At 38.7% G+C, this 27862-nt stretch overlaps 1 long non-coding RNA gene across 3 annotated transcripts in view; it reads right to left on the minus strand.

The window, feature by feature from the left end:
* The window catches only part of LOC110395300, a 68754-nt gene that overhangs the window by 19223 nt on the left and 21669 nt on the right, over nt 1–27862 (minus strand). Inside the window, exons 1-2 of one of the 3 annotated variants that reach the window (XR_002436318.1) lie at nt 2122–4142; nt 1692–1745 (exon numbers count right to left, since the gene is read on the minus strand). The exons of 1 other annotated variant lie outside the window; for it this stretch is intronic. This is a non-coding gene — a long non-coding RNA (uncharacterized LOC110395300). Of the gene's footprint in view, nt 1–1691; nt 1746–2089; nt 4143–27862 lie in introns of those variants that run through there. One more of the 3 variants, XR_002436317.1, reaches the window with a different exon arrangement.

The following is a 27862-nucleotide window of genomic DNA, read 5'->3' on the forward strand; positions in this document are numbered from 1 at the left end:
TAAAATCTCTGTGTAGTCCACAGCCTGAACTGTTTGCAGGAGGAAGATGAATGAGTGAATCAAGGTCTAAATTATTTTACATCTAAGACAGCTTTAATGCTTCACAAATTGAAATCTTTTAAAGTTAAGAGTCTGGTTTAACTTGTTAACCTTTCCTTTAGTTACCACTTTTTCACCATCTCTTTTCCACAGATGTCTCATTCAAAAGGCACTTGCATAAAAATGCTCTAATGAGCAAATTTACTGACTGAAACCAGAACAAAGAACCTTAATTGACTATTGAAGAAAATGCATAGAAAACAACTTTTAAGTTCAGAATTGTAAATATTATGTCAGAAACAGAGCCTTCACAATGACACTTCTGTATTTTAGATAGAAGCAAGAACTAGCAAGCCTAATCGGCTCAAATTTTGTCAGTAGACCACACAATAGACTACTCTTGAGCAAGCAGCAACCCAAAAATTAGTCCCAGAAATGACTGAGGAAATAATTTCAAATATCAGAGGGAAGAGGACTGTGTTTGGCTGTAAAGAGGCAAGATGTAGCAAACAAATTGTTTCAAAGAAATAACCAGAGTCCCAACCAAGGGCTTCTTGTACTTTATGTGTGTTGCAATGGTACATGACGTGATCTGGAGGTAACAAATTAGAAAGAAACATATTTTAATAAAATAAAAAGGTCTAAACTACAGTGGCTCTTCAGATCTCAGGCCAGCCTTGAGGAAGAAAGGGGGAGGTGGGTGAGGAAGAAAAAAATGAAAAGAAAAAAATAGAAAAATCTGAATGAAACCGCAGTGCCTCAAGCAGCTTTACACATTCATAAACTACATTTTATCAAAACATTTCAATGGCATTTTCAAAGTCTAGTAGTCAAGCTCCTGCTGTTGATTCTCTCTGTAAGTGGGAACTCTTTTTATCCCACTTCTGTGGGAGCTGTGAACCATTGAAGACAGATAATCTTTTATTAGACACATGCACAGTGAGAAGTGCAGTGGGACTCCTCCCTGTCCTCTCACTTCAAATCAGACAGTGAACGTAGTGCTAATACAAATAATAAGCAACCATTGGCAATAAAATATTTTCCCATTAAAATGCATCAATTTTCCAGTTATCTTTTTCTTACGTTTGCTATTTCACACCAGCTCCACCAACAAGAGCCATTTCTATCACTTTCACTCTATCCTATCCTTTTAATTTTTGCCTAAATTCATTGATTTACCAGTGTGTGCTACTCTTTAATAAGCCAATCTAATTTCCACCTCCTAGAGCTCTCTCCCCTTCAATCCCATCTTCCACGTGTTTCAGCTTTACTTTGATGTGACTTCCTTGCCAGGCATGCTAAAATCCAGGAACAAAGTGCCTATCATTATGACTGCAGTTCATGCCCTGACTAGCCACAGCGGCAGCGGAATTAGACTATAATCTCCTAAACAATGTAGAATCTGTAAATCAAAACCAACCAGTTCCATTTGGTGTGTAGATCACTGAACCTGTGGGACTATGGAAATCAAAATCACTTTTCTAAGGTGAAATGAACCTCAGCATATGGATTTGTTCAGCTTGGATTCTTTCTCTCCTTATCCCCAAAAGCTATTCCATCCTGAAAAACCGCAACTTTTTCTGAACCAGGGGGCAAAATAGGCACACATGAATGTAAGCATACAGGCAGTACAGAGATTAAAAACAACCTACCTTCAGTACTGCCCCGCCTAGCCTTGGTGGTAAGGATGTTTGCGTTTCTTTGCTCTAAATATAAAAACAAACAACAGTGGCTGCTCTAATCAAAGGAGTAATTACATGTTGCTTAAAAAATGTACAATGCATCAAGACACTTACACAGAGCCTAGAGTTATTTCACTGATGAAACACCAACTACCCCTAGCACATACAGAAAACATTCAGAGAGAGTCAGATAAATGGAGTTGTGCCTGATGCAGTAACATAAAATTTCTTGGCACAGAACAGTAATTTCCATAACACAGCACTCAAGGGGTTTCTACTTGCAGAAATTAAGCCCCCGCATGCTGACTGATGTGTCATCATGCACAGAATTTAACTGGGATAGCCCAAGTCCCACGTAAGTCACTGACCACTTTATATTGTAAGTTACTTGAAACCTCACAGGTGTACAGAGCTCTCTTCCAGCAACGCAGATGGACCTAAATGTAATCCTCCAAAGAAGAGTGCAGAAGATCGTTTTTTTTTTCTTTATCTGTCCTAAAGAAAAATATCAAATAGAAGGCTTATGGAAAAGAGTTATAAAGTAGAGTTTTTCCTCCTAGTTGTCTTCAGTTTCTCAGCTTTGATGTCTCTCAGGTTCATATTTTCCAGGGCTTTTTTCCTTATTTTTTCGTTGGGAGCACATGAAATTCTCCAGGAATGGGGGAAGGTGGCAGAGGCCAATCTGCTGACCACATACTCCCAATATGTGATTCCTAAGGCTTCCTCTTAGTGACATTTCCAAAGTGGAAAGTCAATAACGATCATAAACAAAAAATCTGTAATCCTAACTCCTCCTTCCACTTATTTTTTCATGCCAATGTGGACCAGTGTGGAAAGAGAGGGCCTCCAGAGTATCAGCTTCGGTAGATGAGGACATGCAGGATAGCGTGAAACAGTTGGAAGGCCGGGTTTAAACATGTAATCTGAAACACTGGAAACTAGAACTCACAGTGGGGCTTAGCAACAAAATCAACAATATAGGCATGGCATGACATGTGATCACCAAAGCAGAAGCAAGGTTGCTTAAATATAGCCACTGTAGGTATTAGAATATTTCTGAGAAGTACACATCAAGCACGAGACAGATGCTACTAATAAGTAGAGCTTTAGACATTTATTTTCGTATTTAAATATCTAGCTATATTTATCTGAAAGATTTAACCACACCATTCTTGACCGAAAGGTATGCCAGTTACTTACTGCTGTCTAGACAAAAAGATTTAAAACTGCAAAAGATAAAACCTTTGCAAAAGAGTATGGAAAAGTGCTTTAAGAATCCATGGGAAGGGTAATATCTCCACACTTTAGTCTTCAGAGCTTTGGCTTTCAGAGCTTTGTCTATTAAGGAACTCAATATATTAATTGTTTTGTAAAGAGTTTCCTAATGATTGTTCTTGAACCTAAATTGTTTGGGCTTGGGGTAGAGGTCAGTAAGTTACGAAAATTCTAGAAAAGTGGAAAAAAACAAAGCATCTTATAGGCATAGGTACTGTCTGATGATCACCTGACACCTTTGGAGTTGTGATCACAGCGTGATGAACCACTTCAAACTAGGACATAAAGATATGAATCATCCACAGTGAGTAAGTTGTCCCACTTCCAAACTCAAAAAAAAAAAAGTCCAGACTATCTGGACACTCACCCTAAGTATTGGGACAGCTTTAAATGATCCTGTGATCTCAGTGAAGAAATTGTATTTGAAATGAGTTGCACATTTTGCCTCTATTTTTAGCATAACCGTAAACCAGACCTGCTAAACAGAGGTTTCCCAATCTCTGCTACAGTAATTTGGTATCATGTGGTACATAAAGCTGGAAGGAAGCAGCATACAAAAGACTTACCACAGACATCAAGGAGTGGAGAGGTCTGAAGCACTCCACTAAATGCTAAATATTCAGAAATACTTATATTTCCGTATAGGGCAAATATTTCTGTCCCACTGCATTTTTGAAGCATTTAATTTCTGGCCTAAACAGATGAGAAACTGGGAGCAGTTCACACATAACACTTCAGAACATCAAGTCTCTACCAAAAGAGAGAGTTGTGGGTAGACACAGGAATCGAATTTGTACACTTTGCTCCTTGGCCCCTTGGTCTTTCCATTTGCACTGCACAAAAGATGCCCTGAGAGAATAATGTAAGACATAGCCTTGATGGTAAAAAGCCAGCGCACAGCTTTGTCCAACTCATTTCTACCATTCTGCTGGGAAGGATGCTGAGCTTCAGGTCATGAGCACAGTGCACAATGCCAAAGCATGCAGTGCTCTGCAAGCGTCTCTTGTAGCCACCAGCTTCTGAGGCTGATGCATCCAGACACAGCAGTGATAGACTCTACTACCAACGATAAGACGGCTGGGGACTGAGATGCTGCCAGGACGAGAGATGGGTGGAAAGAACGGACGAGGTCTCGTGATCTGCAAGTTTTTATCTTTTCCCTCTGGCTGGAAATGGTAACAGAGGAGCAAAGTACCCTGGGGAATGTAGTAGTCCTTCTCTTCTGAGAACCAGGTACATACACTACATGATGTTATGATATGGAATACCAATAACCGAAAATCATAAAACCATGACACTGAGCAAGAATTGATTTTACTGAATATTCACATTCAACTCATTTCAGAAGTTATAATTTCTTTTATTATACTTGTACTAACCTGAAATACTGAAAAACTGATGTTAAAATACTTCCAGGTACAAGTTGATTTGAGTTTAGCAAAAGAATTCACACAGCAAGAACGTCAAACAGCTTCACCTAATGTAGTCCTTGTATGCAGGTTAACATTGCTCTTGCTGACTAAGAATTTTTCCTGTAACACAATAGCTCTCCTCATGGAATTAGGCACTATTCAAGAGAAGAAATAGTTGCAAAACCTATTCCTGTATCGATATAAAATTGAGTAGGGCTTCAAGAGACATGAAAAGGTCATCTGGTTTGTCCTCAGGCAGAATCAGTATTTGTGTCCCATGTGACAGATGTACATTCTTAATGACAGTGACTTCACTACGTCCCCAGTTTCACTGTGTTTATGTTTAGAAAGTTTTTCCTAATAACTATATTGACTCTCTGGCATAGTTCAGCTTGTTGTTTCTTATCATGTCTGCCATGAACACAGAGGACATATTACTCCCTCTTTACAACAGGGTGGGTTTTATTTTTTACATCTTAATTATTGCTCTGACACTTCCGTCTGTTTTTGAGAGCATAATAACTCAAATTTTGACAAGTTCTCCTTACCACAGTGCTCCAGCCAAAGTGCTCGACCATGTGCTCCAAGCTGAGTCCTTACTCAACAAAGCACCAGAAGATTACTTCTGCAGGCTGCATTCTGGTTATTGTGTTCATACTAGTTGGTTACTCAGCTTTTTAATAATCCATCAACTCATGTTTAATTTGATCCACTTTCATTTCCAGATCTTTTCCAAAGAGAACTGCTGTCTACTGTCAGGCATGTCCAATCCACTGCATGGCACAGCTCGCAATGCAACTGCCCCCTACTCCACGCTGTAAAGGGAGAGGCTCTTCCCCACAAAGCAGCCCGGCCTGGCCCTGGGCATACACTCATCTCAGTAAGTCAGTGCGCTATTAATTCTGTCTGGGCTGAAAAAATAACACGAGGAGAGCTCAGCATGGTGTTAACTCAAGTTATGGCAAATGATTGTATGCACTGTATACACTGGCTAAACACAGTCCTGTTAACAGCAAAAAACATGCAGCTGGGCTTTCCATATTAATAAAGGAATTTGAGGATAGGTTTCAAGATTGCTGGAAAAAATCCAAAATGTTTTTTGTATATTTGTGATTCCAGTTTCAGTTGACATAAATAAATTACCTGCAAATTTTCAAACGTAAGGTATTACGTTGCAGTCAGATTTTGTTACTTTTTCTTTAAATGTTTTAATAAAAAGATTACCATTTACAATAAGTTTTGTTACTTATATACATAAGCTATACTATATACTTTATGAGGACTGCTCCAAAAGTAATGTCTCCTATTTCATTATGTTGGCCCATGACATCAGAGGTGGTTGCCGGTGATATGGCAGTAGAGGTTGAACCTTCCCAGCAATATTCCATTATATTTTGTTGCCATGTGACAGACAGCAGCAGAGGGGCAGTCTTACACAATGGCATCTGACATGGAAGACTGTGTGAAGCAAAGGTGTGACACTGAATTCCTCCATGCAGAAAAATATTGCACCCCTGACATTCACTGGTGCTTGGTGAACTCTTATGGAGACCAAACCAGTGGTCAGTGAGCACAGTGAGGCTGTGGGTGCTGCATTTCAGCAGTGATAAAAGCAAGTGTGGATCACTTTCAGTGGTGTAGGTTTTGATGAGCATGGCATGCAGGCTCTTGTTCATAATTGGCAAAAATGAATAGCTAATGGTGGTGACTATGTTGAAAAATTGTGTTTTGTAGCTGAGAATTTGCTCTGTCTAACAGAGATATTGTGCTCATTGTATCTGTTGTAGCTTCCATGGAAATAATTAGAAGGCATTGTTTTAGGAGCGCCCTATGTATACGCAGCCCAAGACAAATCCTGTTCACACAGTGGGGCCCAGGCAAGCCAAAAGGTTGGACACCCATGTGTTACCCTATCCTGTATTTGTGCAATCAATTATTTCTGCCTACCACTTTGCATTTGTCCCTATTGGACTTAATCCTGGTTTTTTTTCAGATGATCTCTCCAATTTGTCAAGACCATTTGGGATTCTAATTCTGCTTCCCACATGTTCAGAATCCCCCATCTCCTGTCATATGCAAATTTGCTGCATATCATGTTATTCTCTCCTCCAGACAATTCATGAGAACATTTAAAAACATTTAATCAAGATCAACTCCCCATAGAAAATTCACAATACATTTCAATTAAACAATAACATTAGGTTACTATTCTCTGAGATTCACTTTTCATTCAGCTTTGCGTTTACTCTGAATATTGAACAAGATTGTTTCTTTAGCTTTCCTATGAGAATACTATTCAAGAGATTGCCAAATCATAAATAATATCAGAACAGATTTACTGTATCCCTTGTATTTGTGAACTTGTTACCTTGTCATAGCAGGAAGTTACTTTGTTTTGTCATAATTTGCTCCTGACAAATTATTTGCTATTCCCTCTCTGCATGCTGTGTTCTAGCTGCCTATGAATATATAGGCTATTCATGTCACAATTTTTCTGAGATATTTTGGTGATTATATCGTACAATATGCAACTGAAAATCAGGTTTCTCGAGGTACAATTTAATTTCAAGCAAAAAAAAAATACTTTTGAATCCTTTTTCATCAAATCATACTCCTAAATACCACTGTTATAGGAGGCAGCATCTGTAGCAAGTCTTGAGTGAGTACAGAACTGTGCATCTCATGCATAAATGGTATATCTCATTGATCAGCACTAGTAGAAACATCTCCCTGTGCTGCTGATTTATGTCTCAATGTGTCATTCATTGAAATAAAGCCCTCTATAAAGTGTATGGGTATCATGAGGTAGTGAATCAATTATGTTCATTCAGATTACGCTCAAAGCACTTATGTCATACTGTTGACTCTTCAACCACCTGCTCTTGTCAAGGAGGTCTGGCACGCAGGCTTTGAAGCATTCTTGATTTGCTCCAGTCATGCCATGTTCTGGTTATAAAAAAAAATCTGTTGTCATCATTTTCATACAGATATCTTTTGAACAGCCAGCAGTATCTGTAGAATTTCATAAATGAGATGGAAAGGGTGCAGCAGATACGCGGTCTCTTTGGAGGAATATATGTTTTGTGCATCAGTCAGATGATATAGGCTATCTAAATACACACCTGTCAAATTACAATCCAGTTAAAAATGAGTTAGCACAATATCTCTGACTAGATTTTTTACTAAGATACATGATATATTTTTCATATGAAGTCAAGTCATGTGGAAGACTAGGAGGCACTCAGATGGAAGAATCCAACAGAATTACCCCTGAAAATAAAGATGCTGAATTGTTAGACTATGCAAAATGAGAAATAAAGACACAGAAAACCAGAACAACTGATTCTAATTTCAACTCTCCAAAACCCAATTAATCCTAACAGTCTGGATTAATGTGGAGTAATGGAGTAATGGATTAATTAACTGGAGTAACTCTATGCCCAGATGTGGGCTTTCTATGCTTTTACTAGGGGAAAAAAAAGTAAAAAATGAACTGTTCATAATGAATAAAAATCAAATTGTTGATCACTTTTTCCATTAATAAGAATCAGTTAAGAATAAGAATAATAAGAATCAGTCAAGACAAATCCTGTTCACACAGTGGGGCCCAGGCAAGCCAAAAGATTTGACACCCATGATCTGGTTCCTCTCCTCTGCCATGGGCAGGATTGCCTCTCACCAGATCAGGTTGCCCAGGGCCCCACCTAACCCAGGCTTGAACACTTCCAGGGATGGGGAATCCACAGCTTCTCTGAGCAGCATGGTCCACTGGTTCACCACCTTCACAATGAAGAATTTTCTCTTAATATCTAATATAAATCACCCCTCTTTTAGTTTAAAATTTTTTCCCCCTTGCCCTTTAACTATCAGACCACATAAAGTGTTCATCTCCATCTTGTTTATGAGATGCATTTAGATACTGGAAGGTCACTATAAGGTCTCCCTGGAGCTTTCTCTTCTCTGGGCTGAACAAGCCCAGCTTCCTCAGCATTTCTGCATAGGAGAGGTGCTGATTATTCTTTGGCCTCCTCTGGACCCACTCTAAAACAGTTCCTTCCTCTTCTGGTGTTATTTTATGCTCTCTCTGCAAGGAATTATTCATCAATGGTGTTATCCCCTTGCAGATTTATCCAGAGCTTCAACTGACAGATTTCTTTAGAGAAATCTGAATCTCCCCTAGAATCTCATTCATTCTGGATTAAAAGTACTTTATGTAAAAATATAACATTTTTCTTCCTGAATTCGCAGAAGCAGAAAAAGGTGAAAAATACAGAGTAAGAGAAAATACACTGGAGGCTGAGATCAAACCTGTCCACTTGTATTATTTTACTAGACATGTATGAATTTCTAAATTCAATAAACATGGAACAGAAGCAAGTGAAGCTCTCAAACCACAAATCAAAATTACTGAGGTCTTTTAGGGATGTTCGAAGTAGACATGGCCTTCAGGACTGTTAACTCTTTTATTCCAGAGCAGGAGGAGTTATCCTGTCAGGAAAAGTAATGGCACAAAATAAAAAAATCTTAGTACAACTACCAGTCCTGAGGATAACATGCAAATGTCTTTCCACTTAGGCATGATTAATTAATATGGCTAATATTCCAGTATCTGTCTAATAAAATTTAGCAACTAGCACCACTAGGAAGTTGTAACTGGGCAATTTATTGCCATCCCTTCCCTCTTTCTATTACCTCATTACAGACTTCCTGCAAAATGATGAGATGCAGTGGCCTGCATGAACTTTCTGAAGATGCTATGCTACTGAATGATAAATGGAAAAGAATTGACAGATAAAGGAAAGACATACCTGCTTCTTATTAAGTACCTGCTACTGTTACAGTAGAATAAGGTAACAGCTTTCTTTTCTCCCCACATCAAAACACACACTTGAAAGCAATTTCCTGAAATGGCACTCTTAGCTAATGCGAAAGAATATTATAGGACAGAGAGGGAAACTATAAATGGTAACAAAGTTTTAATTCCCTGGCTCAGGATCCCCCATAACCTGTTGTTAATCTAGTCGCTCTCAGGAAATGGTGGTAAGATGATAATTACTACTCTGTTCCTCCAAAGGAGGCACTATATGGCAAACTCTAAATAGAAGGAAAATAATACTATCTTTTTAGTATTTTCATCATGCATCGCTAGGCTGCTGTGATGAAGCCCAAGGTAGTATCTACCTGATGTACTGTACGTGGGGAGCACTTAACAGTGCATGTGCTTAGAGGAATTTATCACTAGTTCCTGCTATATTCCAAATACACTTAACAAGAAAGAATGCAGCAGTGAGAATAATATCAGAACTGCAAAGAAATTTCCAAGAGATTGATGCATTAGTTTCCATTGATTTCAGTGGGAAGTAAGACAGGCTCCAGGTGATGTTACTGAACAGAAAAATTCCGTCATTAAGTGGCGAGCATTTCAGCAGATTCACCAACAATAGAAAAGGAAGAACCATGTAAAAGAAAGCTACAAATCACTTCATGTCTCAACATGTTCTGGACCCATACTCCATCAAAAGACATGGAAAAACAGTGCTTTTAACTTTCCAGTGCTTCTTAATGTCAATGGAATGTCAAACAAATAACATGCATTTTAAAGTGCAAATATATTGAAGGCTTTTACCACAGTGAAAACATTGTAAATACCTTTCTTTTTAAATGAAAGAAAATATTAAGTAGGCAGACTATTAATATAGGCCAGTGTTTGACAGAATGCACATTCCAAATGTAATGTAGAACTGCATGAAGCTCAAATCTTGTATTTTTTTTTGATGATTTTTTTTCTCCACTGCAGAAAGAGCAATGCAACTGGGTCATACCAGTTTTGAATAACAAATCACAGTGCGGTGATAGAGGCTACTATACCTTCAGCTATTAAAACTTGTCTAGAGTGAGAGCCTGGCATAGTGTGTTGGAAAACTGGAAAAGTTCTACTTCACAGGCATCTACACAGTGTAAGATTTTATTGCCCTCAGTGAATACGTGGGTTGTTCTGTGAAGACAACTGCAAACAATGAGGTGAAAACAATACAAGGATCCTCAGGCTATGAGCGCACAAAGATGCCTAAGCTTTGCCTGCCTTCCAGTGGGATGCCCTAAGTCCTCTCCACTGTGAGTCTTCAGTCACATTTCATTCCCTCTGGATCACTGTATCTTACCCTTAGCCAAACTTCTTCAGTGACTTTAGCCCAGAACACGAATTGCCATTCCAGCAAGATCAAAATTATTCTTAATATTTCTGGTGCTTCTTATTTCATTTTGTGAGTAAAAATTAAAAATAAATAAATAAATAAAAAGGAAAGTGGTTAATTACTCCATTCACTCCTGTAGATTTATTTCTTCCCATAGAGACAGATGAGGTGGTGGCAGATGGAATGAAAGTCAAATGTTTTTGAGGCTTGTGGAGCCAGCTCCTCTCTCAGAAATCCAGAGCAGCTAATCTTGAAAGGAAAATTAACACGTCATTCAAATCCAAATACCTGGTATCACATGTGCAGTTTAAGCTATCTGCCATCAGTTCCGGTCTCAGTAAACTAATCTAGAAAACAGCTTTCTTTCCCATGCGCATTTCTTCTCTTAGTTTTTTCAGTTGGATAGCTGTAACAAGTAGTGGACACAAACAGATACGTTTCTGAGCTTTGGTACAATCCAGTAGATTAATCACAGATTTGGGATTTTAGTTACTTGGTCATTCACACTCTGTGCATCTTCTGCAAAGCTCTTAACCTCATTATGTCTTAATATTTTTACAAACATCACATATCTTATTGAAAATAACAGTGCATAAGGGATAGCTTGCAATTGAAGCAATTACTTTTTACACATTTATGCCAGAACAACATCCATTAGAATAATTAGATTCTTTTGTTGGCCAAAGAGCTTGGAGTTATCCATCTCTCCAGTTGCTGGTCTTTAGTGAAGATGAGTTGCTGTGCTTTAAAACTTTTATGGGCTACAAGCTGACTCTCAGGACAAATAGCTCCTTTCTCAGATCAGAATCGAAACCTGTTGCATTAAATTATACTTGCTGTTGCCATGCCAACATGCTTTCTTTGCTCACACTTCGTTTTGCTCTCTGAATGGCATGCCTAATAAAACAGCCAGGACTTTCCATTTTAGTCATCTCAAATGTACATCTGGACTCCATCCCAGATTCTAGGTTTCTTTAGGAAATATTCTAACTCCAGTTAATAATACAGCTCTTAACCATTTTAAGGTGGTTAGGCATAATCTCTCGGTAGGATGGAACTTGAACACAAAGCACTTTGATAGAGAACCACTATTCCAGTTTTGTGATACAATGGAATTTGGTAGATCTGCAGTGCAGAACATGAAGTTGCTTCCCATCAGGCAAGGTACCTTCAGAAAATGTAGAAGAAAAAAAAAAAGGAAGAAAAAAATGGAAACCTGCATCTAGCAAAGAATCTATAGACAAAGATGGGCTACAGAGAGAGCCTGGATAATATACTCCCTATGGATACATTGCTTCCCTGCAAAATTGTCTGAAGTGTGACTTTGATGATAGTTTTAAAGTTATCCAGCTAATCTTCATTGTGCTACCAAGATAACTTGTAGCACTGCGTTATTGCGAACACAGCCTTGAGTCTTCCACTCTCAGTCCGTGCTTGGGGCAGGGCTAAGCCACAGGAACATTCTCCCTGCTGCTCGGGACCATCCAGTAGGCAAGGGACAGACACACTTCACTTTGTGCCTCGTACAGCCTTGCCCCAACCAAGGAAAACAAACAGCAGGTTTTGAAGACACTGTAAACTTTGCCCTCACAGCTTGAGACAGAGTGAGGCGCTGGCAGCCAGCAATAAGGGACAGCCGAGAAGAAAACAAAGTGATGAAGGGAAACAGCCACAGCACAAAGAGCTCATTCTGTGCCTATGTTAAGAAGTCTGAGAGTCCCCTACTGGGGAAAAGAAATCAGTAAAACATTAATTAAAATGAATATCACCTTGGGCAATTATTATTTATTGCAAGTATTTATAAGCCATTACTCTTCAGATACATTCCAATAAGTCCCCATGTACTTCCCACCCTTCTCCAGTCTGCTAACATACCAAACATCCCGCAACAAGTGCCAGTGCCACCATGCTGCTCCATGGCAGCAGGACATTTATTATACGTGTGTAGCTAGGATTGATTTACAATTTGAGCATCTGCAGTTGAGACCAGAGTACTTAATTTTAGATTATCCAAAGGAAGAAAGTTACATGAATCAAAAGTAAAGCTGCGTGTGCTCTACACACTGTCTATTCAACAGCGCCAGTGGTTTAAGAAGGATGAAACAAAATGGGAATGCACTGGTCACAAGCATGCTACCCAGCCCACCACTGTGGCTCTACTTTTCAGCCCTCCCACACAAATTTCTCAGCTCGCTTTTTGTCTATGTCTTGGTTATTTTGCTTTTATCTTCTCCAGAATTTACCCATAACATTGCTCTTCTTTCACCAGTTGAAACAGAGAGCAAACTGAGAGTCACAAGTTACAGATTAGGGTTATGTATTTCTACACATACAACAAGAAATGCCAACACAGATGAATGGTAAAGGGGGCAGGAGACTTAGCATGTAACTCCACTTGCTTTCTTACTGAAAGCAGGTAACTAACTGATAGCATACAAAGTTGCCCTGTGTACACTGATTTGTTTTTTCAGTCTTCTGATCAAATGTTCACCCTACATCCATCCAGATCCTGCTGTAGGGCACATGGCCTGCTGCAACACAAGCTTCCCAAAGGTAACCTCATTTTTCTACATCACAGCCTCCTCCTGCTCAAGCCCTCTTCACCAAGATGCCATAGGTAAATGAGTCCTCTGTTGGGTTTGGGACCATGGTCCATTACCTACAGCATGTAGTCACAGGTCTGCTGCACCGCTTCAACTAATTCTGTTTTTAGCTGATGCAGACTCATTTAGATAGCAAGTGCTGCCAGAGTGCACCAGAAAAATGTGAAACTACAGGTCTATGAACCTGAGTGCAAACACCTGTAGAAATTTCTCACCCCTATTTATGATGTCACCCTACAATTACAGAAGTATTCCTACTAGTTATCATTCATTTGGATGAGGATTCAGAATCAACGTCACTCATAGAGGTGAAAAATAACTATATTCTCTGAAGAAGAATTAGGGAACTTCCTAAAGACATTTAAATTCGTAATACCTTCACACTTGACATAATGGCTTTAATAAAGTCAGGATTAGCCACTTACTAGACTCTACCAGCCTGCTGGACACCAGCGGACAATCTCAATTCTAAGGACATTTAGAGGGCAGTGAATAGATTACTGAAATTAAATCCACAGTTAGATTGAATCTAAAACCCTTGACACAAAATTCCTATGTATTTGATATCTAGATCTTCCTAAATTAAAAGGATTGGAAACAAAATATAAGAGAGACAAGTGTCCACACAAAACAATCTCTTTTGCTGATAGAGACTGCTGCTTTTCCAGAATTACTCCTACACACAGGAATTCTTCTAGTTATAAGAACTAGCTGCCCTGAACATAGCTTTAATGATGCAGGATGAACAAACATTCAACAAAATGTGTAACCACTCTCATTGCTGGCTGGTTCAACAGCATCAAAGCTAGAAAGATTCTTTTTCAAAGCTTTTCTTGGTTCCTTATTTTATGATATCATTGCTTGAGACTGTTAATGTCAAGAAAATATTGACATGGTCAGATATATTTCCGTATGTTCAGTCACTTACAATATTAGTACAGGGAATTTTTTTAAAAAAAGGATGTACCCAAACATGGAACAATGAAACATGTTGAGAGCAAGAAGCTGGAATGTACCTTCTTTAGCCATATGCTATGTGATAACTTCTGAGGTACTCTTTCCCTGGTGCTCGGGGCAATAGGCAGAAAATGAAGACACTTTCAACTCTGCCATCTTATTCAGTATGTCTTCTGCTTGGGCATACTTACTCATAACTGTCAACTTGACAGAAGTTATTTTCCTTGAAACAACTGCTTTCAACATAGCAAAATGGAATTTTACTGGATTTTCTTTCACAGCACTGAACGGGAGCGTAATGTCCTAGGCACACATACAAAACAGATTGCAATTACCCGGCAGTATGGCATCAGCTCAGAGAAGGGAGTAAAGTTTATTTTCGCTTCATTATAGAATTGCACCTGCTTTGTTGCTAGAGTTTGACTTGGGCCAGGGAAGTGGGAAGGGTTTAGCTGCCTTTATGTCACTTTCTTACATAAGGAAACACTCCAAAGATGTAAATCCATGGTTTTCTAGTGGCTTACTAGTGAATGTACTTTATAAAAGAGAGAGTACCATATGTTTTTTCAAGTTCAAAATGAAGTGAAGATTTAGTCTGGGGTACAATCTGTAAAATCACCAAACTTAAGAGATTGGAGAGAGAGTACTTCCATTATTTTATAAGCAGCAGTTGATGGGATGTAGTTCCTTTAAGAGACCTAAATTCTGGCATTCTGTCCCCTCAGTATGCGTAGGTGCTGTCAGTCAGCCAGGCACAGTTAGAATATAAGAATTACTCTTGACACATGTTAATTGATCTCTGTGTGTAAGAACTTAAGGATGTGTTAAGGATATGATGTACACTTCTGGTATATGGAAACCAGAGTTGATGTAATATAACACTGTAACAAATAAAATCAAATAATTTCTATTTAGAGGGAGATACTGTAAGTTTCTATTTATAACTTGTTCAGTGGCTCAAACTGACTTTCCAGCCAATTTCTCATTTATTTATTTTTTAAATGAGCCTGATCAAACAATGATCTTCTCACACTCTGGTAAGGAAAAGCAGCAGAAACAAGTCTTGCAAATGCCTACAGCCATGGTGACAAACTTAAGAAAGCTGTCCAGAAAAGGAAAACAACAAATTATTTGGCAACTCTCATTGTTACAGTTGTTACTCTGCATTAGACACAGCATATTTTTGGATATATGGAAGAGAGAAAGGTAGTAGCAGCTGAAATGGATAAAGCAGAGGAGATGATACTCATCACATGTCACTATGACCCACATCTTTGTCAGCACTGGAAAGATGGGTTTACAATTTTGCTGCTTGGAATATATATTGAGATGAAGAGATGAATGAGGACGAATTTATCACAGTTTCTAACCTTTCTACTTTTCCAGACACAGAAAAGCAAGGCAAATGCACAATTTCAATAATCCCACAGCATTCGCAGATTCAGTCATTTGTAAAGTATGAATTGTATAGCAGACAACCACCACTTCAGCACGTCACGTGGCTTGCTGGCTACAGACAGCTGCCTTCCCTGTGTGTTTTCAATAGATTTCCTCTACTACACCTCCTGAAGTTACTTGAAAGAATTTAATATTCTCACTTCCTCCTAGGTAAATCACTTCTGTGTTTTTCCTCCTGGAGTTTATTGTCTTTTTCTGTATTGTGTTTAGATGGAAGTCAGTGGTCCTGGGCTCTGTTTCCTCCCCAGTGACCTCAGACTCCCATCTCCTTTCCAGTCAGGAAAACCCATGTGACGGTCAGCAGTGATGTGAAGGGCAGAGATTTCCTCAGTGCCTTCCTGCAGAGCCTGAGTCAGCAGTGCTCCTCATGAGCCTCAGTGCCCCAGCTGCCCAGCACCCTGGGGAATACAGCTTCATGCCTGATGTCTCCTTCCAGAGAAATACAGTAATTTCTATTCCAATTCTGAACTCTAGCAGAATGTGCTTCTTTGCAAAGTGTTAAGCACTTTTCTGGTAACTCTGCTTCACATCCTAACCTGAGTATCTGTCAAACTATTGAAGTATTATACATAAATGTTCATAAGCCTAACCTTAGTTGAATGTCATTCCAGACAGCAATCAAAATATAATTTTACACTCATTTAATAGGTTTTTGCTTTAATGTTTTTGCTTGATCATCTTCCTAAACAAGTTTGGGTTGATCCACTTTTGAAAACAGCTCCTGTTGTCAAAATGTGTCATTCTTATACACAGTTTTAAATTAATACTCCCTCCTTGCCATGCACATAAAATACTGCTCTAGAAGTGGGAAGATTTATTTTACAACTGTAAATCTAAACTTTCAATATTGAGCATTGATTCTGGTTTCTGATTATCCAATATGAGCCAGTTTGCAGCTTCCAAAAAGTGGGAAGTTCAATATTATCTGATATCCTATGGAGTTATTGCATCAGTAGTATATGAGCTTTGATCAGTGGAAACTTCTGAGTACAAAATCCACCCTGAAGTGCTTGATGGACTTTGTTGAGAAAATCATTTATTTCTGCATTTCCTGAGTTTGTTTTTAAAATATTTTTATTTGTTTATTGTGAATTCTTTTTTTTTTTTTCCTATTTTGAAACTTACTCCACATGCCAGAGTAGATAAAAAGTGCCCCACAAGACAAAGTACATTCTCATTACCACGCAGGGAGATGCTAGTAGCTTCAGCTGTCCTCAGTAAAAATTAAAGAGAAGTAATAGGGTAGTGGCAGAAGGTAACTTCTAGTCAGCCTGAAAGCTCTACCCAGGACACTCAGGTCACATCAATCTCCTGCCTCTTAGGATTCCTGAAGATCAAGATATTTAACTGTCCATTTGTGATAGAAAGGTAAGTCCGAGATACAGCATATGTCTGTACTAATGAGCAGACAATTAAAGAACCTTATGAAGCACCCCTATGGAAAACATGAGATATGAATATTTCTCAAACTGGCTGACAAGAAAGACTGGCTGACAAGACAAGTGAAATGCAGACAACTGCTGCAAGAGGTAGACAATTCACGTGCAGAGCTAATCAGTGGAGAACGCAAGTGTCTCTTTGCAGCACTTTATGAGATATTTCCTTCTCCTGCTAGCACAAGTTCCGCTGAGACAGACAAGAACATCCTAGCTTCAAAGCTCCACTTCTATTTACAGCTATGTAATTTACTCCAGAGCAGACAACCAAATGGTAAATCATTACCTGAGGATACCTGCCTTCAGTTTCCACAGTTATGCTTACATCTTCAGTGAGACCACCATATGGGGACATTATGCTTGCTTCTGCTACAGGCACCCTACTCTAAGAGGGGGCCGTACAGCCTCAGTCCAGGTAGCAATTCCTCCTGTGCCATATAGAAGCAGATACATCTCTGACAATGGGATCCCCAGCAGCCAGAGGCCACAGACAGTACACATCCGCTAAAGAAAATGCCAAACAGAGAAACACATCTGGAATCCCTCCTTTCTTTAAAGTGCAGAGCTTCTTAAACACAGCCAGTGTTAATATCACCATTCAGCTTATCTACAGCCCAGAATACAGAAGTCTTCTGCAGAAAACAGGCAACCAGGCAACAACGAGCTTTGCTAGTTCTTATCTGAGGTGAAAGATGCGGCTTTGATCATTTGGGTAGGAGCTCCAACACAGATACGGTTTCACTGTCATCACAACCCAGGATTCTGAAGACAAGTGGCTGTAGCTGCTTGCTTCTGTGCTCAACCCACTTCTGTCCCCACAAACAGACCTACCAAACCCAGCCCTTCAGGAATGTCAACTCAGAAAGCCCATTTTGTGACTTCTAATGATGCTGTAGTGCCAAAACACTCAGTCTTGCCAAAACGGTATCATTCCTGAAGAAAGATGCAATGTAAGGAATTTACTGACAAAATTGTGTGCTTCTCTGGGCTTTCAGAAACCATCAAGGTTAAAGTTGTCCTTATGGGCTCCTAACCTGAACTGAAATGTCAGCATCTGAATCTCACTTTAGGAATTTGATCCCTTTTTTTGACCAGGACAGACAAGTCTGACTATAGCCAAGATCTGCACCTGTACGGGTAGATTAAGCAACACCAAATGCCTTTCCTGTTCAAGTGGTAGAGCAACACTGACACAGTTTTAGTATGTGTCAGCTAGCATTTGCAAGAGTGCTAATACCTCACCACAGCTCAGGAGCTGGTATAGGCCAGAGACTGCTCCCAAAAGTCAAGGCTTTGTCTGGTTTGTGTGTAGGAGAGTTCAGCAGTGTGGGCATAGGTTATTCCAGTTGCAAATACTTGCAAAAAAGCTTAATTCATTAACATGTCAGCAAGCCCTGGATACAGAAATTCTTCAATGTCTCAGCATATTATGCTCCACCATTCTTCAAGACAGCAAAGGAAGAAGGAAAATAATATAATACTACACAAAGAAGGCTGTTTGTCCTACACTGGGAACCTTCCATTCTTGGAGAAAAATACATAAATAAATTTGCTAATGACAAAACATACGATCTTCTTACGTTATAGAATTACACTTGTAAAATGGAAACACAGCCTCACAGCTGATAAATAGCCAGAGAGAGTGCTCACCAGGCTGATTATAAATATGCGCTCAGATAGCTCAGGGACTCTGAGGATTGAAATCATGAGATACTCCACATGGCAACGTGGTTATTTAAATACATCCTCTTCCACTGGGAGTTCAGCCATTATTCAAAGAGAGGAAGCATATTCATTCCTGAGTGCTCGAGACATGGGACAGTTATGAAAAGCTTTCTGTAGAAATGAAGCAAACGTGGCATCCTGCAGGGAGACCGAACAACAGCTTCTGTCACAGTCTCAAAAGCAACTGTACCTGAAAGAACGGTGACTGGAAGGAGCTGAGTTCACAGTGTAGCATTTACTGATTTGTCGCTGCCTCTTGAGGGTTACTTCTGCGAGTTTAAAACTTTATAGAATTCCTATAGATACAATTGATAGTATCAAAACAATTAGATTAACACATAAATAGTTGAGCTTATTAATGCTATTGAAATGGATATTCAAGGAAACTGTAGCCATTTCTACAGCTGTTTTGGAAACTTGCACTTTGGCAGAACATGATGGATTGTCATTCTAAATGCCTGTGCTTCCCATGCTGGTTTCCTGAGGAAGGGTTTGTGAACGGACTTGCTTATTTATTACAGCTTTTTTTTACCCCTCTTAACTGTAGCTGTGGATTCCCCAGCCTTGTGAAAGCAGTCATTAGTTGCCTTGTTTGGCCAGGAGAAATATAAAGAAACTGGCACTTGTCCAGGGAGTTCCTGGAATTTTCTCCTAACTTTGTGTAAGAGCTTAATAAAATCAAATTTAATTTAATTTTATGTATGATCTGTTACTAGGCCATAGGTATTTTTTGTGAGCAGAAGGCAAAAGGAGTGAAACCGTGCTTATTGTTCCGAAGTACAATTGCTGATCTGAATGTCAATTTATGATGTTGGTCCACGACATCAGAGGTGGATGTTGGTGGTATGGCAGTAGAGGCTGAACCTTCCCACCAACAGTCCATTATGCTTTGCTGTTGTACGACAGATGGCAGCAGAGGGACAGTCTGACACAATGGTGTCTGACATGGAAATGCAGATGAAGCACAGGTGTGTCACTGAACTCCTCCATGTAGAAAAAACGGCACCTATTGATATTCACTGACCCTTGCTGAACATTTATGGAGACCAAACAGCGGATGTGCGCACAGTGAGGCGGTGTGTGGTGTGTTTCAGCAGTGGCGACAGCAATATGAAGGACAAGCCATGTTCCAGATGGCCACACACAGCTGTCACACCATGAAATGAAGAGCATCTCAATTAGCTCACCTGTGCAAATTGGTGGATTATGACCAGGGAACTGTGTCCAGAGCTAAATATTGGCTTCAACACATTGGAAATGATGGTGGAAACATTGAAATATTACAAAATTTGCATCAGGTAGGTTCCACAAAAGCTCATGCAGGAACAGAAGGAACACAATATGCAAGTTAGTCAGGACCTATTGAACCAATATGAGGCTGAAGGTGATGGTTTCCTGGATCACAGCCTTACTAGTTACAAGATGCACCGTCACTGCTATGAGCCAGAGTCAAAATGGCACGGGGAGTTCACGTCACCACTCCATCAAAGAAAAAAGTTCAAGGTGCAGCCCCCAGCAGGTAAAGTGATGAGCACTGTCTTTTGGGATAGGAAATGGGGATTGGGATTATCCTACTGGATTTCCTGGAACCCAGACAAACCATCAACTCTGACCGCTACATCATGATGCTGACTAAACTGAAGGTTTTAACTTGCAGAGTCAGGCCATAGAAGAAGACGACCTTTCTCTTGCAACACTATAACACCAGGCCCCACACCAGTTTGAAGACTGTAGAGCACACTGCCAGTCTTGGTTGGACTATCCTAACACATCCACCCCACCATATAGTCCAGATTTGGTGCTTTGTGACTTCCATCTGTTTGAACCAATGAAAGACAGACTGCATGGGAAACATTTTCCTAGCAACAACACCATCATGGCAGCTGTGAAACAGTGGGTCACCTCTGCTGTTGTAGACTTTCACGAGTACAGCATGCAGGATCTTTCACAGATAGTGGTGGCGACTATGTTGAAAAAATAGTGTTTTGTAGCTGAAAATTTGCTCCAACAAATAGTGTTATTGTGCTCTTTGTAGCTGTTGTAGCTTCCAAAGAAATAAAAAAGAAGGCATTACTCTCAGGGTGACCTAAGTAAATCAAACCCAAATGAGTTTCAGATGGAACTTGCTAAGGTGGATCATCCCTCCAAGGATCAGATCTTGTCATCTTAAAAGAGAACTGTAGGAAATCAACATTACCTACATTTCACATACCTCAAGACTATTTTTAAGGCAAGTTTCTTGGCTGTGCCAGCCTAAAGTTGCTATAAACTCCCACAAAAACAATGGGCAATCCCAGCGCTTATGACCTCCTGCCCCACAAGGGTTAAACTTTTTTTTTTTTTTTCCCTCTGGAAAACAGAAAACAACCTGTTCTTGTATGTTTTTAAAATAAATGCTCCCATACAGATGCCACTACCTTTTGAGAAAGACATACAGAACAAACACCTAATGGATTTTAGTCACGTTATTTAATACACTGCTAGAAGAACAGATGTTTCAGCAAAAAGCTGATTATGAAGCCAGTACAGTATAAAACCTAGTAAAGCACTACCTCTTCAGCAGACATTTTTGCACTTGGCACTGAACATGTGAAGCCTAACAAAATACTACCTTACATAGAATAAAAGTCCTCTTTATAAAAATTATGTCCCTGACAACAGCATTCATCATTTTCTGAACCAAAGCCTGCAATTCTGTTGTGATTTTCAGCCACATCCACAGCAATGACATCTGGTCACCCATTGGTCACCCCTTCAGAGTGTTGTATGCAGCACAGCCACCTGAACTCTATTGTTCTGATTATTGACTTAAGATTATGGAGTTCTCCTGTGTTATTACATTTTTATGAGCAAGAGCAAGCCAAAGTGCTAGTTATAGTTTCAGCTGGCTGGGAGAACTTAACCAATTTCGTCAAAGGAGGAACAATTCACTTTGATTCTGACATTACAACCCTTCCTTTTGCTTTGAGATATCACTAGCTATGAAAAAGATGTGAAGAAGCTTTGTTTGTTAGAGAAGTAACTTCTGTTTGTCCATCTTCTCAAGAAATCAAAATAAGCTGACATCAGTCCAGTGCTGCTTGCTGTGGTATACTAGCATACTGCCTGACACTATATTCAATTTAAGATCCTGTTCTTCAGCACAGATCAAGGTCTGGGCCTTGTACAACTCCTGTACAACCTTGCTTGACAGCTTACCATGACCTAGCATGACAGCTGTGGTCATCGGTAATCACTGCCAAAAGGGAGGATCATAGGAGTGGGAGGAAAGGAAATCAGACATTCCTGGCAGCTGGCCCACAGCTCTGAAGCTTCCTTTCACCAAGCATCAGACTGAAAACAGATCTCCGCTTGCTGAAGAGAAAAGTATGGTCTTTCCACTTTTCAATTACTTTTCCTTAATGTAACATAAAAGCGGCTTCCTTTACCTGAAGAGAAAAGGAGAAAAAGCAAAGGGAAAAACACGTGTTCATCCAGCAGAGTGAAAACAAGGGGACAGAGAATCCTCTTGCTCCCTGGCTTGCTGTTGTAATTTTTGTTAGCAAGAGTGGATTAGATAGGGAATGATGGCCCTTGGAAAACAAAACAGAGAACTGTTTACCACACAAACAAAGACATAAAGAGTTACAGAACACAGAAAATCTTTATCTTTCTTTCTTTTTTTTTTTTAAATGAGTATACTACACAGAAAATATATCACAGCAGACTTTACGATTAGCTTTAACTATTAAAGTTTCATAAATTTGGTAATTACCTACAACTCAATTCCTCTCTTGAGATTGATTGTCTCTACCTCTAAGGACAAATTTTTTTCTCATAAATAAAACATGTTAACCCAAATAAGTTCTATGGCATTTAGTTCCACAAACTCTTCTCTTAGAAATGCAAAAGTGGTTCTGCTTGCTTGGCTAAATTGCATCTTTTCTAGGGCATATGGAAGAGAAAGTGAAAAAGAGGAACAACTACCAACAGGGATTATGAAATAATATGGTGTACAAATCCATTGATTTGAAAGTAAATAAGTAAGATTTAGTGGCTAAGTCCACCATGGTAGAACTCCAAAGTTTGAGAATTTCCCTGTTTTTTTGGCCTGCCTATAATTTCAAAACAGTCTTGTGAAGTCCTCCAGCTATTCACTCCAGCTGAGACTGCTTAATTAGAATTCCTGAGCACTTACACATATTTCCTTAACAGCTATTGATACAAATAGTCGCTTCAGGAGACAATGGAATATATAACAAGGACTCTTTTTTGAAAAATAATAGTTATTATAAAACTGAAAGACAAAAGCAATAGCAAGAGCTCTCCAACAGATATTTGTCAAACCAGATGCAACCAAGAACATCCCAAAGTTTCTGAGGTTGTATTCTCAGGCAGTTTAAAACCCTTTCTCTAACTCCATCACTACTCTTCCAAGTGAACAGACATGCAAAGACATCTTAAGTACCATGGCAATGTTGACTCAGAGCATTGTTAATTTCTACCAAAAGACTGTGGGAAGCATGTTAAAATGATAGAAGGCTTCACTTATTAATCTGTGATGAAAAATAGGCTTCTGTTGATGGAGAGAATGGGGGAAGGGTAAAGATAAGCTTGCCTGTTTTACACTTGGCTCAGATTTTATTTTATTTTTTTAAGCAAGCAGCTGAGCGCATTGCTTCTGGCTGTGTCTTTCTGTAGGTTGCAGGTTGCCAGTGTTCACAAAGCACAAGTTATGTAACGCTCTCCTATCAGGAGACCAAGTTTAAAAACATTTCATGAAGTCTCACGCTGTTCTTGCTGAAGTAATTATTCCTGATAATGAAAAGTCTATATCACCCTGATTCCACTGCCTCAGCCTACTCCAACAACAGCATTTTGTGCTTTCTCTCAAACTTCTCTCCCCTCTCTCTCCACCATAATGATCTCTGCTCATTTCTTAAAGAGACTATTTGTTCCCCTAAACCCCTACACTGGCTTTTTCCAGAGAAAAAGAAAAATAAAGGAGGATGCGTAGTTTTTTCCTTCCCCGTGCCTCTGAAACAGGCTGTTTTTCCTTGCTTATCCTTAAAAAAATTCTCTTTTTTTTTTTTTTTGTGAGCAAAATAAATGCTAGATTTACAATTAAAAGTATAATAATCACATTGTAATTGTATTGACGGAGTAGATTTTCTGACCAAATTTTCAGAGCCAAGACTTAGATTTCACAGCAACCTGCCTCCCAGAAACATACTCACCTCTGATGGAAATATTTGAGGTACTTTTCAGTTAAATTCTGCAGCTTCTCACAGAAATAATTACTGGATGACTTGTGGAGTACGGAATTTCATTTGCAGTCACTCCAATATCATTAAAATCTATCAGGCACAGATGTGAGCATGTAATTATTTAAGGTATCTTAATTGGAGAACATAAAATGGAAAACAGGTAGGACAGCTCTCTCTTTCAATGTGTGTTCAATGTTTTTATGCCAGTATGTGAACATAAAAATAATATTCAATACATTTCAGCACATAAATAACAGCAATTTGCTTCCAAGGTAAAATTTAGGTAGAAGAAATTTAAAATCTTCTGAAAATCACATCGCATTATGACTCAGTATAAACTGCACTTATTACTTTTCTCATCAAAATTCAGATTTAAACTTCAACCGCTATTAAGCTATGCTTCCCTCACTATTTTGTCTCTAGCATAGCTGTGACTACAGTTAACAAGCAGCTCATTCTTTAAAGAAGTGTGAAATGTGATTCATATCATTGTGCCTAAGCAAACATGAAACTTAGGCCAAAGTATCTTTGGGAGATCTGATCCATGACAGCCAGTCAAAGGATTCCCATTTCTTTCAACAGACTTCCACGCAGATGTTTGGAGCAAGGATATCTGGGAAAGATGTGTTTAAAGTAATGATTTACAAGGTACTGGAAAAGAGTACTGATAGAAACCTTCAAAGCACAATTAGATAGATTTACAGATAAAATATCTGTATGTAAATCTCTGCGGATTTCATCATGTATGTTGAAATAAAGGAGATGGAAGGGGAAGAATATGAAAGTTACTTTAAAACAACAGATAGTTTTGTTATTCTTTCACATAGGTAATTTTTAAAGAGCTTAATTGTTTAAAAATAATTTTTATTCAATTATAATACCTTAAATTTCACAAATTTTATTTGTCCTTACTACTTCGTTTCCTTTAAAGTTAAAAGTGAGTCTTAGAAGGAAGGGAATAGAAAGTTGTCAGACCCTATTTATTTTGAATTCAGTCTTCAACTCTTGTTAGACCAAGCTCACAAGGACTCTCGTTCCACTATTTTGTGGTCTGAAAAGCCTCAAGCCATATACATGGAGGAAAAACACCTTCTATTTCAATGAACGGAACACATAAAATTACTATTGAACATGGGAAGGTGAACTTTAATTAAGGTTCTTTTCACTTAACTTGAACAACTCCAAACATGAGTTATTCTTGCAGTGAAACTAACAGATGGATTTATGCCTATCTGAACCACAGAAAGACTGATTATCTTTCCAGTTAAGTGAGAATCAGTGTCAGAACTCAAGTACTCCAGGTTCAAGTTCCTAGTTACAAGAAATACCTTAGAAATGAGGAAAACCACAGCAACAAAAACTGCCCACAGTCACTCAGGCCTCAAATCATACAAGGAATTAAAAATTTTCAGTCCTATTTCTGTGAGTTATGGGTGAAATCCAGACAATGCTGCTTAAATGACCTAGAGACACAAGGCTAAACAAGATCTGCTTCAATTTCTGTAACTATGAAATAAGGCTAGCCGTACTAATCTCTTTTTAAAATGCCTAGAATTTTTTCAGATCAGAACAGCTACAAAGATGTACTGCTTCTGGATCTCTGCCTACAAAAATCAAACATAGTTCATAGATTCAAACATGGTTCATAAACTATGTCATCCCAATCTAGTGCTCCGAGAAAAATGAATAGAATACACAGCAAGTCTCAGCTTGCTGCTTCATGCAAAAGCACTGTGAATGAAAGAAGTAAACGCAGCAGCTGGATAAGCAAAGAATAGAAATTCTGATTTGTGTGGCTTACAGTCAATGAACATCACAACATAAGCAAAATAAAATATTTATTGCTACAAAGGTTTGTATAATTGGATTTCTTTTCTCCCTCCAGCATATTAAACTTCAAAATACTAATGAGTCATTTATGTTGCACATGCTTTGCAAAATAATGCCAATTGTGTATGAATCTATGCAAAAGAGCAATTTGCTGAAGATTTTGTTGGCTATGCAAGACAGAAAAAAATACAAACACTGCTAATTCATGTACTGGAAAGCACTAGCATATTCTTCAAGTACTAAGCACTAATTCTGGAGTATATTTTGAACAAATTTTTGATTAACTGAAAGAATTCCAATACAATGCTAGCTAAGACTGGAAAACTTGCTTGGTACCCTTGAATTACCCTGAATTTAAATAGGGTATATAGTAACTTACCTTGGCCTAGTGATATTGACATTACTACCAACCACAAGTCACTTCACTGTCAAACTGGAATGTGAAGAAAATGAAATACTGTCATAGAAAACAGAAATTAACAAACCTAGATGCTGACATGAGTAAGAAAGCTAGTTATGACTCTATAACCCAGTTTGGTCTGATAAAAGATGGACTGCATGGGCAATATTTTCCTAGCAACGATGTCATCATAGCAGCTGTGAAACTGGGTTACCTCCGCTGGTGTAGGTATTTACTAGCACGACACCTGGGCTCTTGTTCATTGATGGTAAAAATCCATAGCTAATGGTGGTGACTATGCTGAAAAAGAGTGTTTTGAGAATGTGCTCTATCAAATAGTATCATTGTGCTTGTTGTAGATGTTATGATTTCCATGGAAATAAATAGAAGGCATTACTTTCAGAGCAACCTATGTTGTCAAAGAATTTAAGAAACATTGGTATCTAGCAATAAGTACAATAGTGAAAATAGCTACTTTTCACAAGTTTGTTCCACCCAGTATTTCAGCCACCAACATGTTATATCTCACTACAAGAATTTTCATCACAACAGAACATTACTAGGTCTCGTTCCTGATAAAGATTCAGTCCTACTTTCTGAAACAGAAGAATTTCACTATAATGCCTTCTTCCAAACTGAAGCTTTAGCAAACTGAGAAAGTAGCAATAGAGAATTATCACAAGTTCTGTGACTCATTTTATATTCCAAGTTAATCACATTAATTTCATGTAGCTATTCAATAAATTATAATGTACTGTTGCATTTGTGTGCATGTTAAACAGAGAAGTCTCCTTTTTCATTTAGAACTATACAGAAGTCCTTCTGCATGTCTCAGAAATATGTGCCAAAAATCATTTCAGTGGTGTATGTCAGCTCCCCTCTCTTTGAATATTAATTACTTCATTTAAAAGTTGGCGAAGGAATAGTGGAATCTAAATTTCTTTGAATGATATGGCTGTCTTTGTAGGAAAGATTCATGTCATCTACTTTTACATGTGTAAAAGTTGGTTCCCCCAACCCCAAACCTCATCAAGGATTTATCCACACTATTCAAGAGAGAAAGTTAAGGACTACCAGAAAGCAATCATCTCATCCCAAGTTTAGGTCTCTTATATAGTTCAGATGAATCACTCTGGACATGGGCTGTTTTCTATTAATGGTTTTAAAATAGAAGTAAATGACTCATGTGCATCTAAATCCAAATTTAGACCATTAAGACATGGTGAAACACATTTTACTTTTACTGACAGGCATCCACTTTGGATCCGGCTACCTAAGACAACGCCATGGACTTTCCTAGGTCATGGTGAGAGAACCCACACTAAGTCTCCACCCATTACTGAGAAACAACTTACTGATGCCAGTGCCTTCTATTAAGAACATTGAATAACAGTCCCTATGGCATGGTGATTCGTGAAATTATATTGTTTATAGCATCACAAACAAAGGAAAATATGTAGTTTCCAAAATAAACACTGAAGAAGAGCAATATTAGAGAAGTTTGTAAGATTCCAAGTAGTTAATAATAAGCAGGATAAAACAGCATGTCCATATGTTGGCAGAACAGCGCCACATGAATCATACACCTACTGTGAACAAATATTT

Source organism: Numida meleagris, chromosome 3 (genome assembly GCF_002078875.1).
Source record: "Numida meleagris isolate 19003 breed g44 Domestic line chromosome 3, NumMel1.0, whole genome shotgun sequence".
NCBI classification, from domain to species: Eukaryota; Metazoa; Chordata; class Aves; order Galliformes; family Numididae; genus Numida; species Numida meleagris.